This window comes from Pleurodeles waltl, chromosome 2_1 (assembly GCF_031143425.1).
Source record: "Pleurodeles waltl isolate 20211129_DDA chromosome 2_1, aPleWal1.hap1.20221129, whole genome shotgun sequence".
NCBI lineage: Eukaryota > Metazoa > Chordata > Amphibia > Caudata > Salamandridae > Pleurodeles > Pleurodeles waltl.
Window position 1 is genome coordinate 569,585,977 of NC_090438.1, and position 12,168 is coordinate 569,598,144.

General features: G+C 45.8%; 1 protein-coding gene across 3 annotated transcripts in view; it reads left to right on the forward strand.

The window, feature by feature from the left end:
- GOLGA4 (golgin A4) overlaps positions 1 to 12,168 on the forward strand; it is a 758,002-nt gene that overhangs the window by 270,908 nt on the left and 474,926 nt on the right. The window lies entirely within an intron of this gene.

A 12,168-nucleotide genomic window follows, 5' to 3' on the forward strand; every position in this document is an offset into this window, starting at 1 on the left:
GGATTTTGTTGTCAATGTTAATCATAGAGAGTGGGCGATACGAGTCGCATCGAGCCGGATCCTTTCCAGGTTTAAGAATCGTTACTATCAGTGCCTCCCGGAGTGAAGCAGGAAGGGACCCAGTCTCCAAGGACTCCGCGTATGCCTCCAGGAGGCACGGGGCGAGGATATCCGCATATTCCTTATAAAACGCTGGAGTCAGGCCATCAGTACCAGGAGACTTATCACCAGGCAGGCTGCGGATCGCCGCCGTCACCTCCTCCACAGAAAACGGAACATCCAGGTACGACCTGTGTGCATCATCAAACCACACAAGTGCAATATCCGAAAAAAACGTCTGCGCATCCGCCGCGTCCAGGCCCTCTGGGGCAGCATACAGCTGCGCAAAATACAAAAAACTTACATTACACCATTCGTCCCAGTCACCCTCTCATCCTCAGTGCCAACAACCTCAGTGACATAGTTACTGGCCCAGGGCCTGCGCATCATATCAGCGAGCGCACGCCCAGCTCTCTCTCCCTCTCCCTCTCCATAGCGGCGAGACCGCGTATGCCTCCCCGTAAAACAAACTTCTCTGAGGGAAGCCTCCTCATACAAGGACACCTCTCGTCGGATCTCCGCTAGCACCTCACCCGACCAGCTCTCAGTCAGACGCCGCTCCAACTCCACAAGTCTCCCCTCTATGTCAGCCATCTCCCGCCAAAGGGCCTTCAATGTTCCATACTGTTTCGAGAGGCATATTCCCCTAATGACCACCTTAAATGCCTCCCATAATGTACCGGCCGACCTCACTGAACCCCGATTCTCAGTGAAAAACAACACAATAGCCTCTCGCACGTCCGCCCGAAAGGCAGCATCACGGAGTGCCCCGCAGGGCAACCGCCACATGAATGACTGGCCCAACTCGCTGGGTACCTCCAACACCAATCTAACCGGCGAGTGGTCAGACAGAGTGCGAGGAAGATGATCTACCGATCTCGTCCAGGCCTCCACATCTCTGGTGCCCAGCCAGCGATCAATACGGGACCAGCTACCGTGAACGTAATTCACGCACGTACCCTCTTTAGCATCTCCATGCTTCTGCCTCCACAGATCTACTAAAGCACCACTCTGCATCACCGCCGCCAGCGACTTTGCTGCCGTAACATGCTGCACTCTGGCCACACTCTCGCAATCCATCCTAGAATCCAAAGTCACGTTAAAATCCACATTCGGCCCGTAAACAGCAACAAGCCGGCAGGCTCTTTCAGACAGCGTACCACTCAGTAGGACATATCTGCCATTTGGGTCAACAATCACATCACAGGTACGCCACTGCAAACCCTTGCGCAACAAGATTGCCACTCCACGAGCGTAACTTGAGTATGTCGAGCAGTGGGTCTCGCCAGCCCACCCAGCTCTCAGTCTGCCCAGCGCAGACGCCACCAGATGGGTCTCCTGCAGCATACAAATATAAATTCCATGCCGTTTACCATACGCTGCCACCAGCCGCGCCTTCCGCCTGTCATTGAGCCCACTCACATTCCACGTCAAGCCCGAACCGCAGTCACACTATCAGCCACCACCTCTCCCCCACACGCATACATCACATCGCCAGGAAGCCCAGCCCCACTTGCCAAGGACTTGAAAGAAAACAGCCATAGCAACATAAGGAACAGATGACCCGCAACCCAACAAAGCCCGCTCCCACCCCCTCCCACTCAGGCCCCCCAGTTGGACCATTTCAAAAACCCACCCACTCAACCCCAAAACCCACCCCTTTAAATCAAAAGCACAACTATCAGGACTCATCCTAGGGGCGATAGCCGGCCTATCAGCTCTTCACCCAGTATGCACTAGGGAAGAGGGGCACATGGGCCGAACAGCAAAGCTGTACTCCGGGTGATTTCATGCACGGAGGCGAATCCGCGCACCTCAGCAGCTTCAGCCAGTACCACCAGCCCAGCAGCGAGCCAACTAGTCATTGTCACTCAAGGCAGCACTCTCAGCTCCCGACTCCCCTGGCCCCACAGCCCCCGGCCGCCTAGGCAACCGCTGAGCAAACCTGGCTGTCTGGTTTGGGTCCGTGAAGTACAGTACCTTCCCCTCATGCCGCACCCTCAGCTTAGCAGGATACAGCAAGGAAAATCTGACTCCAGCCTGGTTCAACAATCATTTGGTCGTTAAAAAAGCACGTTGCAGCGCCTGTATGCCCGGGGTATAATCAGGGAAGAAACTGAGTTCTGAGTTTTTGTATACCAGCGGCTTCCTCTCCCTCGCCAAACGAAGAACCGTATCTCGATAATTCAATAGGCGCGCTATAATTGGGCACGAAGGAGTACCCGGCGGAGCCTGAGGCCCCAAGGATCTGTGCGCCTTCTCAACCACCAGCATCTGGGAGAGCTCGCCTGCAAACAGATACGACAGCATGCTCTCCACAAAGTCCTCCATGCGGCCCATATTGGTAGCCTCCGGCAGGCCCACAATGCGAACATTGTTGCGGCGCGACCTCGCCTCCAAGTCCTCATTTTTATTCCGTATCGCCTCCAAAATGCGCTCCATTTGTGCAATCTGGTCTCTATCCCCCCCGATGTGCGTCCTCCATCTCCGACGTACGAGACTCCTTAACCTCAGATCTGGAATCGTGATCATCCACCCGGGCTTTAATGCGTCAAGTTGTTCAGTCACATGGTCCAGCTTCGCATCAATGCCTGCCAGGCTATTCTTGAGCTCTAAAAACATAGACCGCACAGACTCCTCCGGGATTCCCTCTCCGACTTCATCACCACGGGACTGAGAGGCAGGAGCCGCGTTTCTCTTTTTCCCACCCTCAAAGGTGAGCTTTCCTTGACGCTGATCAGCCTTGCCCATGATTCCAGCTCAGTCCATAACCGACTCCTATCTGCACAAAAAGGGTAAATAATATCCAGATCTGAGGACGTCCACAATCAGGCAGCCCCTTCACAGCCACTCAGATTTCGCCTCCGGCCTACCAGACGGCACACGAGGTGGCAGACCAGCGCCAAGACACTCCACACGGCTGGCCAATCCGTGCCAGCTCTACCGTGAGCCACCGCCAACACCACCTCCAGCACTGTGAGTCCTCCGTACACAAAACAGCGTCTGGGCCCCAGTTAAGACCAGCATGCTGGCGCAGGGCCCTCCCCCCCCCCCCCCCCAGCTCCAGGCCCCCAAGCGATCACCGCCGGTCTGGCCGCGACCCACCAGGATCGGTTCACCTCCTCCTGCTCTCCATCGCCCGGCCGCCACGTCTGACCAGTCACTCTCAGGCAGCTCAGTGCATGTCAGCCGACCCAGACCTGCCAAGCAATCCAGAGACGTCACTCCCCACAAGGTGCTCTCCAGCGACACTCCTCTGGCACCTCTGTCCATCCACACGCCAGCAGCAGGCCTCCACGTCCAGCAGAGATCCGCGGGGCCACCAAGCCGGTACCGCCTCCTCCCCGAGACAATCTGCCGCCGGATCTAGCCCAGCTCCGCTCGCGCTCGCCCACACCACCAGGCCGCCGGGGAGCAGAGACCACCAGAACCACCAGAGCCGCGGGGTCCGTAAGGCCGCGGAATCCACGAGGGGCGCGGCTCGATCCAGCTGCCGAATAGGCCTCCAAAGCGTTCATTCGCACAGTATGTTCGCCGGGAGCAGCACCCCGCAGGCGCCCCGACTACCGGAGCGCGCGCGCATACAGCGGCCTGCAGCTAGGCCTCCACCCGCGAGCTGGGAACTTCAGCACGAGTGCCGATCGCGGGCCGCCGCACCCAAAGTGACGGCGAGACCCACCCCGGACCGCGCCTCAATCCGCCTCCGCCAGCGCCGCCCTTTAGGGGAAATAAACGGATAAACGGCCCGCGGCCCTGCAGAGCCTCACAGAGTGCCGGCCATCTTGCCCGGCAGCCAGGCCACGCCCCCAAATTTAGGAGTATAGTTAGTGTCAAAGTTGTGGTTTGCTTGATTGGCTTATATGTAACCATTGTATGTAGACATATTGGCCTATATGTATACATTAATCATTTTTGATGGTTTTTAATTTAAGTATGTTATGTGTGTTGTTTATTATCTAGTGTATAATAATAGTGTGTGTACAGTGGTAGTATATTAAACTGATTAGTATAGAACTCTCAACACAGATGCTTGTTAGATTATATATTATAAAAATCATAGTGTGTATAATAGTGTGTTTAAGTGATTCATATAGAACTCTCAAAACAGAAGATGCTAGTTAGATATATTATAACCATCATAGGATGCATAATTTTAATCAAGTGTCTCACTACATTTGTAGCACAAATATAGTGACAGTATGTTGTATCTGAATAGATGCATAATTAATGTTTGATGTCATGTATGGAGAACTAAGTGTGAACTCTAGATATGATGCAGTGAACGTCCCAAAATGTTATGGTAAGTGCAATTCTGAGAAAATATTACATGTGGCTCATATATATTGTTTAGACTGTTGTGAAAGACGTTAGAAAATATCAACAGAAACATTAATAAGACCAGCTTAGTCGGTAATTAAATGGAATAGGGTCAATCGAGCTTATCAGGTATAGAGTCAGTATGATGATCTCATGAGAACTTCAGATGAGCATTGCAAACTTTTAAGATGAAGTGATTATCATTGGTCCTTTTCAGGTCATGTTAGATTGTCTATGAAGTTACTAGTTCTTAGGGTTAATGAAAATGATGGTCTTCTTATTGAGGGCAAGTTTCATTTGGATACCCACAAATGCAAAGGTGTATTGTTCAGTGATCTTAAGGACTTCTTTAGGCCCAGAAAGCCCTTCCTATGTGAGGCATTCTCTTTGGCGTAGTCCTGTGAAATACCATTGTTTGCCTATTGCCATGCAATTGTTTTGATTTTCCTAATTTGTTTAAGGATTGATTTGTTTCAATGATAATGCAGAGACTTAAAGGTCATGGGTCAAATAGATATCAAAGTCCTTAGCAAACGTTATCCTCAGGACATATGGAACTAAAAAAGGCTGCACTGGATTTTGCATCTTTTTCAGAGATTTCTGTGACACCCAAACAACTCAAGCTTCCTATTCTGTTTCTATTTTCCAGCTTTGTGATTTCCTTTAAGAAATAAGATCCATTTGCTTCTGTATCACAATTTTCTCAACTTTCACTCTTCTTCTGTAAGTCTAATTGAGAGATCCTCAACATCTTTTCTCAGGCCCAGCATTTCTGATTGTAGGAGATATGTGGTAGCTTTAGTGCTTTGAGTCAAGTCATTTAGGATGGTTAATCACTGTAAGTTTAAGTCCATATATGCATTGGGCTGTGACTTCCCTTCAGTTAGTGACTCCGGTATCTGAGGTTCAGACTTGGCTCTCTTCTGACCTGTTTTCAGTTCTTTGTTGTTTTTGGTGTTTTCCTCCTGCGGTTCAGTTATTCTCTATAGACTCTATGTATTGTTTTTTGTGTGTCAGAAGGTGACAGGAGGTGGCTGATAGAATATTAAGCTGCAGCTTCTTAACAGAGAGTGCACGGGTAAAAATACTTTAGTTGTTGACTAGCTCTCACCGACTGCATTGTTCTGTTGTCTCTCATAACAATGAGACTGCTGGATTTGGTTGGCAGCACCACCGGATTGTGGGGTAATGAGTCCAATTCTATACCATGTGATAACTGTCGGCCTAACCCTTCCGATCAGCTAGCAGTACCTTACCACTACCCAACATTAGAGGTGATTTGTGGCAGCCGTGCACATGATATTCTAATTTCTCAGGAAAATCGTGGTGGAACAAATCTTGCCCTTTTCGGTCAGTTACATTCATCTCCGACATACAAATACAAACTGAAGCAGGAATTGGTTGAATACATTTTATTGAATCAACTGCATTCCAGATAAAAAGGCATGTACTGCAATAATAAAGATAATGAAACATAATAATAGCAGAGCGGTGATGAAAAAAGTGAAACCTAGGAAAAGGCCCACCATAGGGTCACGATGCTAGGTTTCAGAATTCCTACCTACGCCGCTAAAGTTCTGTAATGGAGCACAGCAGTGTTAGCCATAATCCGCCCTTCAGTTCCCCTGGGAAGATGACATTCCCCATACCTGAATCTGGTGGTAGCGAGGAGGGCTGTTAGTCTACCGAAAATCTTCTCCCATGTAGGTGAAAAAGATGTCTAGTCTCAGCAGACAGCTGCAATGAAGTGAACAGCAAGTCGTGGCTTCTTCTGGATGGAGTTTTCCTCTAAAATATAGGGGGCAGAGAGGTATTTTGTAATAAAACATCTGATGTTCTAAGAAAACTACCCTCGTAAAAACAAGCATGTTTCCATGAAATGACAGGGGATATGATGTTCTCTTTTGTACCAACAACATTATTGTGTGCAGCCTTCAGCAAAGCACAGAGCGAAAATGTTGTGCTAAAAAAAAAATGAAAACAATTTCTAAGCTGAGCGAACAACAGATAAAAGAATAATAACATCCCCACAAAATGAAGCTTCTGCTAAAATAATAAAAGGAATTATTTTCTATTGTGAAGGGCACAAGCTGCAGGCCTCTGGCTAAAATAACGTGTCCAATAAATGCTTCTAAAATAACCTCACAACATCCTCCCCTTGTCAGTTCAAAGTGTAGAGGTCTGACCAATTGTACTGCATGAAAAATGAACTAAAATATATGCACAAATGTCCAAGTTGACAAGGAAAACATACTGAAGTGGGCCAAATAAAATCGGTCAATTTAGAATTTAGCAATATTGTTAATAAAGGCCGAATGTCAACCTTATATCAAAAGCCATTGTCATTTTGAAAATCGCCAAATATATCCATGACAATTGAATCAAGGAAAGACCTCACTTCAGCAGGTGTTAATGTGACTAAACTGGTGCCAGGAAAACCAAAGAGCACTCCTGTTCCAAAGCCTTGGCTCTAGCCAAGGCAGCAGTTTTCTGTGTAGTGCCAGATGGAGCCACTTAATCCACAAAGGGCAGCTCATAGGAGGCTACCCGTAGCAAATGCACCCTCAGTGTGCCTGTCCGGTAATGAGCCCTCAGCGAGAACATCAACAGATCAGTGTCCAATCAAAGAAAGCGCAGCATAGAAAGACATAATTGCAGTGCACATTCGAAAAAGCACCCAAAGGCAATGAAACACGGGCTGCACACAGTCCCGGACCGGTCTAAATAATAAAGACCAGTTGCACTTCAATTCTTCAAGGATTGGTGCCCCAAAATATGGCATCATGCGTTCACGACAGTTGCGCTTGTGGAAGCGCCATCAGTCCTCCTTGCTGAGATGGGGCAGCCATTAAAAATAAAAAATAGCAACACCAAAATTCCACCAATTAAGGCCAAAGTAATTGGGAATCCCTCGAAAATACCCACAAATATTGAGTTTATTGGCCCGAAGGTATTATACCAAATATAGACGAAAAGTTGCAGACGAACCCAGAACCAACAGCCTTAAAGAAATGTGCAATCCCAGCAGTATTGAACCTGTTGAAAATTTGTCCCACAAGTTCACCAAAGTGTCTCAGAAAGTTTGTATGTAAAAGGGACTGTATCTCTGCAGATGACCTCACTACTTGGAGTGCCGAGGTTTCATGGGCAGATGTTAGCGCTACGTGTTTCTGAAACAATAGAGCTTTTAGTCTGCTTATCTTGTCAAAATATACAATAGAAGTAGCAATATGAGGCCAAATGTCTCCTATGTTTGTCTGTTGCGTGGGAGGAAAAGCATGTTACCACAGCAAGTAACGATTTTGGAGACCGAAACTACGTCGGCAATTCCGGCTCGCATTCCACAACAGCCCTCGCAGTTTAGAAGCACATAACTTCCATTTGAGAGCCCTGGAACACTGGTAAAATCAAGGGTACAGTAACTCCCTTCAGATAACAAGCCAAATTTGTTGCAGAATCGTTACATGCTCCGTGCGAGGATAGCTGTTTGCAAACCATTGAATGGTTCACAGAGGTCTAGCATTCACTGCCACTAAGAAAGACCTCTTTCATGTCATTGAAACCTTTGTACGAGAATGGTAGCTCCCACACCTCATGAATGTAGCTAGTTCCTAGCCTTTCATATCTGCCTACTGGAATGTGTTTCAAGCAAGGTTTGAACTCTAGTGTTGATATAGGCAGATTTATAAGCCCATGAATTAACCATACTGCAGATGGAATTTCTACCCCAGTAAAAGGAAGCTTTTCTAACTTTTCGATGTTCGACATAACATAAGTTGCTTCTTTCTTAGCCATTATTTGTTGCTGTCGCATCAAATTAAATGTGGCAAACAGGTCTTACGCTTTAACGTATTGCCAGAGAACACAACCACTTAGTGTCCAACCCAACTGCATAATGGACCTAAGTTGACTCTGCCACGTTGCAAAGATGATATGTCAGTTTTCATAGTGCCAATTGCAGAAGAAATTATGTTGTTAAGAATGCAAGTGTTGTCAGACAAGGTGTTAATCCCATTATGTACAACGGCTAATGCGTTCTGTAAGTTTTCCTGCTATTTACCTTAACCGGGCAGTGGCTTCTTGTTGTGAATGTTTCCCAATTATGTTGTAAATTGCATGTAAGATGCACTTTATGTTGTCTTCTGGGGCCTAACAGGAAATCTTGAAAGTCTGTGTTATTTGACAGAAGACTGAGATGTTCTTTTAAAGCGTCTAGTGAGGAAATTTTTTACAATTGCTGGCATATTTTCCTACACGGCATGTTGTCACAAAACCCGAATGTTCTGATGATTCATAACAAGGATCTGGTCTGCTCGCTCTGACACCCCCCCATGGAGTTTACAGAATGCACATCACAGCTATTTGTGTCCTCTGGACTTAATAACCACCCACCAGGACTTGAAAGTGTAGTGTTAAATGTTCCATTCTGGACCCACCCATCGAGCTATTCTTCAGTTGCATTAATATATTTTTTACATTTTTAAAATTTTGTGGGAGTGGGAATACTAGGTGCATTCAATTCTTTAATTTTTGCCAAGCATAGACAACTTGTCTGCTGCACTGTCATTCAAAAATATAATTTGTAAAGCGATCAGGCATGCTCTAAATAAAGCTTCCCTTCCCTGTGTTTTCCAATTTTTAGTTCCCTAAACACTCTTTAAGTCAATCGACTTCATCCAATATTCATGGCCTTCTATAGCCAACTAGGAAACAGAGGAATCAGAATAAAAAAATTTGTGTCCGTTAACAGTACATTGTTCATTTCCATTGGAGGCAATTTAAAATAATATGACACAGAATTTTTTAACATTATGCCCAGAAAGATATGTAAATCTTTCCATGTGTGTTTTAGAACTCCTCACTGGTGGTTGGGGGAGTGGGGTAGGGGGAGGTAGGACAGTGTTCCTATTGTGTATAATTAAAAACAGTCTTCCAGGTGCTTGCTCTCTGAGTGAATTTATATCCATAATAATTATAACAGAATATATCTCCATGATTTTTTTTTGTATGGTAAATAGCTTCACTTTCAAACACTGTAAAATATTCAAGCTTAGAAAGCATAGTATCAACTGTTTTTACATCCAGTCATCAGAAACGGCCCCAGTGTCATCACATCATTCAATGAAAGTTTGAAAACATCTGGAAATTGATGAACATCTGTTAGGCCAAATATATCAAAAGATACTTTAGCCCAAACAGTCCCATCAGGAATTAGTATAGCTGAAATGTTCACTAGGGACAAGTCTCAACGAACCTTATGTGAGGAAAGATGTGGTTTTAGAACCTCATCCACCAGTTCGACTGTTGAAAGTTCAGGAAGGTAATGACCATGGATAAGTAAGAAAAGGATTATGACAAATCCAATCCAGAGGAGAACAGCAAGAAAAGGATTATGACAAATCCAATCCAAAGGAGAACGGCAAGTACAGTTAACAAGAGCCATAGATAGTTTGTTTCATAGATGAATAAAATAGTTAATTTCTAGCCAGTTCATCAGCTTACGTGCACTTGACAGTGGTGTTGCAGAAGAAGTAAATGAGTCGGTGAAAGAGTCACTGATGTCTAAAAAATATCCAAAAGCAGTTTGTGCAAAGACTGGAGCTGTGTGAGGAAGTGGAAAACTGGCGAAAGTCTCCTTTGGTGGTTCGTAGGAAACGATTCCATCAGTTTGAGTTGAATTTGAGTAGAATTGCTTGTTAATTTGGTTGTTTCTTGTCGCAGATGAAGATAGTGGTACTAATGAAAGATCATTTTCCACCCTCCAAGCTCGGGGAAGTGTCAGCTTCACTGTTCATTACTTGTAGAGAAACTTCCTGGTCTGTAGGGAGAAGGATTCGGGAACTACCCAGGATTCCTCTAGGTCTGCTGTGTAGGATCACCCACGTGGTTTAACTTTAACATTTTCAATGGAAACAAAGCTGTTTTCCTTTGAACCTGGCAGCGGTGGTAGAATAACAGTTCTGGTACTGTGTTCTCCTAGGACTGGACCAGTGCACGATATGAATGACCAAACTCCTTTTTCACAGCAATCTTTTCTCGCACTAGATCCCCAACTTTTGAAATTCAGCCAGTAGATTGTATTGGTGCATCCCTTATTCCTAAGGAGACGGCACAGGCAGATGTGTTTTCATCACAGAACTGTTGTAATTTCTGCAAGACAGTGACACATTAATTTATGCCAAAAGGTGCGTCTGCCTCCTCCGTATCAGAGTCATAAAGATCTGGAACATAAATTTGTGTTCCAAACTGCACCTCAACTGGGGTGAGCCCCCCACCAGGAACCTTCTGGGCAGATTATTAGGGTGCTCTCTGGACTCCATAAAGGTGATTAAGGCAACTACGACCTGTGCCTAGTGCTCTTGTTGTTAAGGAGTGCTTTAAGTCTTGGTTCTTCCATTCCAGTACACTGTTACTCTCAGGATGGTAGGATGCAAGAAACACACTTGGACCCCTAGCGAAGCTATGGTGTCCTTGAATGCCTACAAAAGCAAAAGCAGGGCTCTGGTCTGAGTGGAATGCCACAACTGCATATGTCCTGATAAAGACCCCCAAATCTTTAATAGCAGTTAGAGCGTCAGCTGATCGTTGTGACCTTACCCATAGAAACCTGGAGCACGAGTCGACAGTGACTAATATGTATTTGTATTAGATGTCAGAGGTCCAGGTACACCACAATGGTCTAGGTACTCACATTGTAGTGTTTTTTTTTTTTAAATAGGAAGAGGTGTCTACGGTGGGCATTTGATGGTGGATCCTTTTATTTGCTGACAGATGTCTCATCAAAGGACATTCCGTTTTGTCTTTTGTATAGACCTAGCCACCAGTAGAGTTTTTGTAGTAAAGAAATAGTAGCCACCACACCTGCATGAGCAAAAGCAACTCCCTCATGTGCCGCTTTTGTAAACTCAAATATTTGGTCTTGGTTGAGGATTACAAGATCACCCACGCCTGGTATTGTTACTAAGGCAGTACTCAGGCTAGTTATGCGGTAGGAATATGTAGCAGAATATGGCTTTGGAAATGGTGTGCCGTCAGCCGAAGCTTTAATAGCAGCCAATGTTTCATCATCTAACCTTGTTCGTGAACAAGTAAGTGCAGCAGCAGAAGCCGTAGCTACTGCTGACTTTGCTGCTTCATCAGCCAAGGAATTGCCTGCAACGTGTATTCCTACACGTTGATGTCCCAATGTATGAACTACATGGGCATTGGGTAGCGTTTCTTTCAGATCCGCTACTCCCCCCCACCCACAGTAACTTGTGTTTGATGGTGTTACCTTTTGAATCTCTAAATCCATTCTGGCTCCAGTAATGCAGATAATCATTGAAGGACTGTAGGCAGTGATATGAATCACAAACTAATAATGTTAGTTTGTCTGGATCCGTGTGTTCTAGTGCCATCACAAGAGACTTGAGCTCTGCTAGTTGTGCAGTCTCCTAAAGTCTGCTTGTAAGTATTTTGTGTAAGGAATTTTCCTCTTTCATGTAGGAACTCACAGCCGTGCAAGCAGCGGAGTATTGGTGTTTAGTGCTTATTTCTGGTTGGGCTGAACCGTCAGTGTAAATAATTGTGTGATATTGGTCACTAGGCAAAGTGTTTGCTGGTATTGGATATTCCAGTCTGTATTGGAGAAATTCTTGAGTTTGTAATTTTGGGTCAAAAATGAAATCTACATCAGTGGCTGTCAGACATTGCCCATTGGGTCCAGCGTGGATGTAATGCTTTTGCATTTGGAATGCTGCCCTTTGTGTCAGC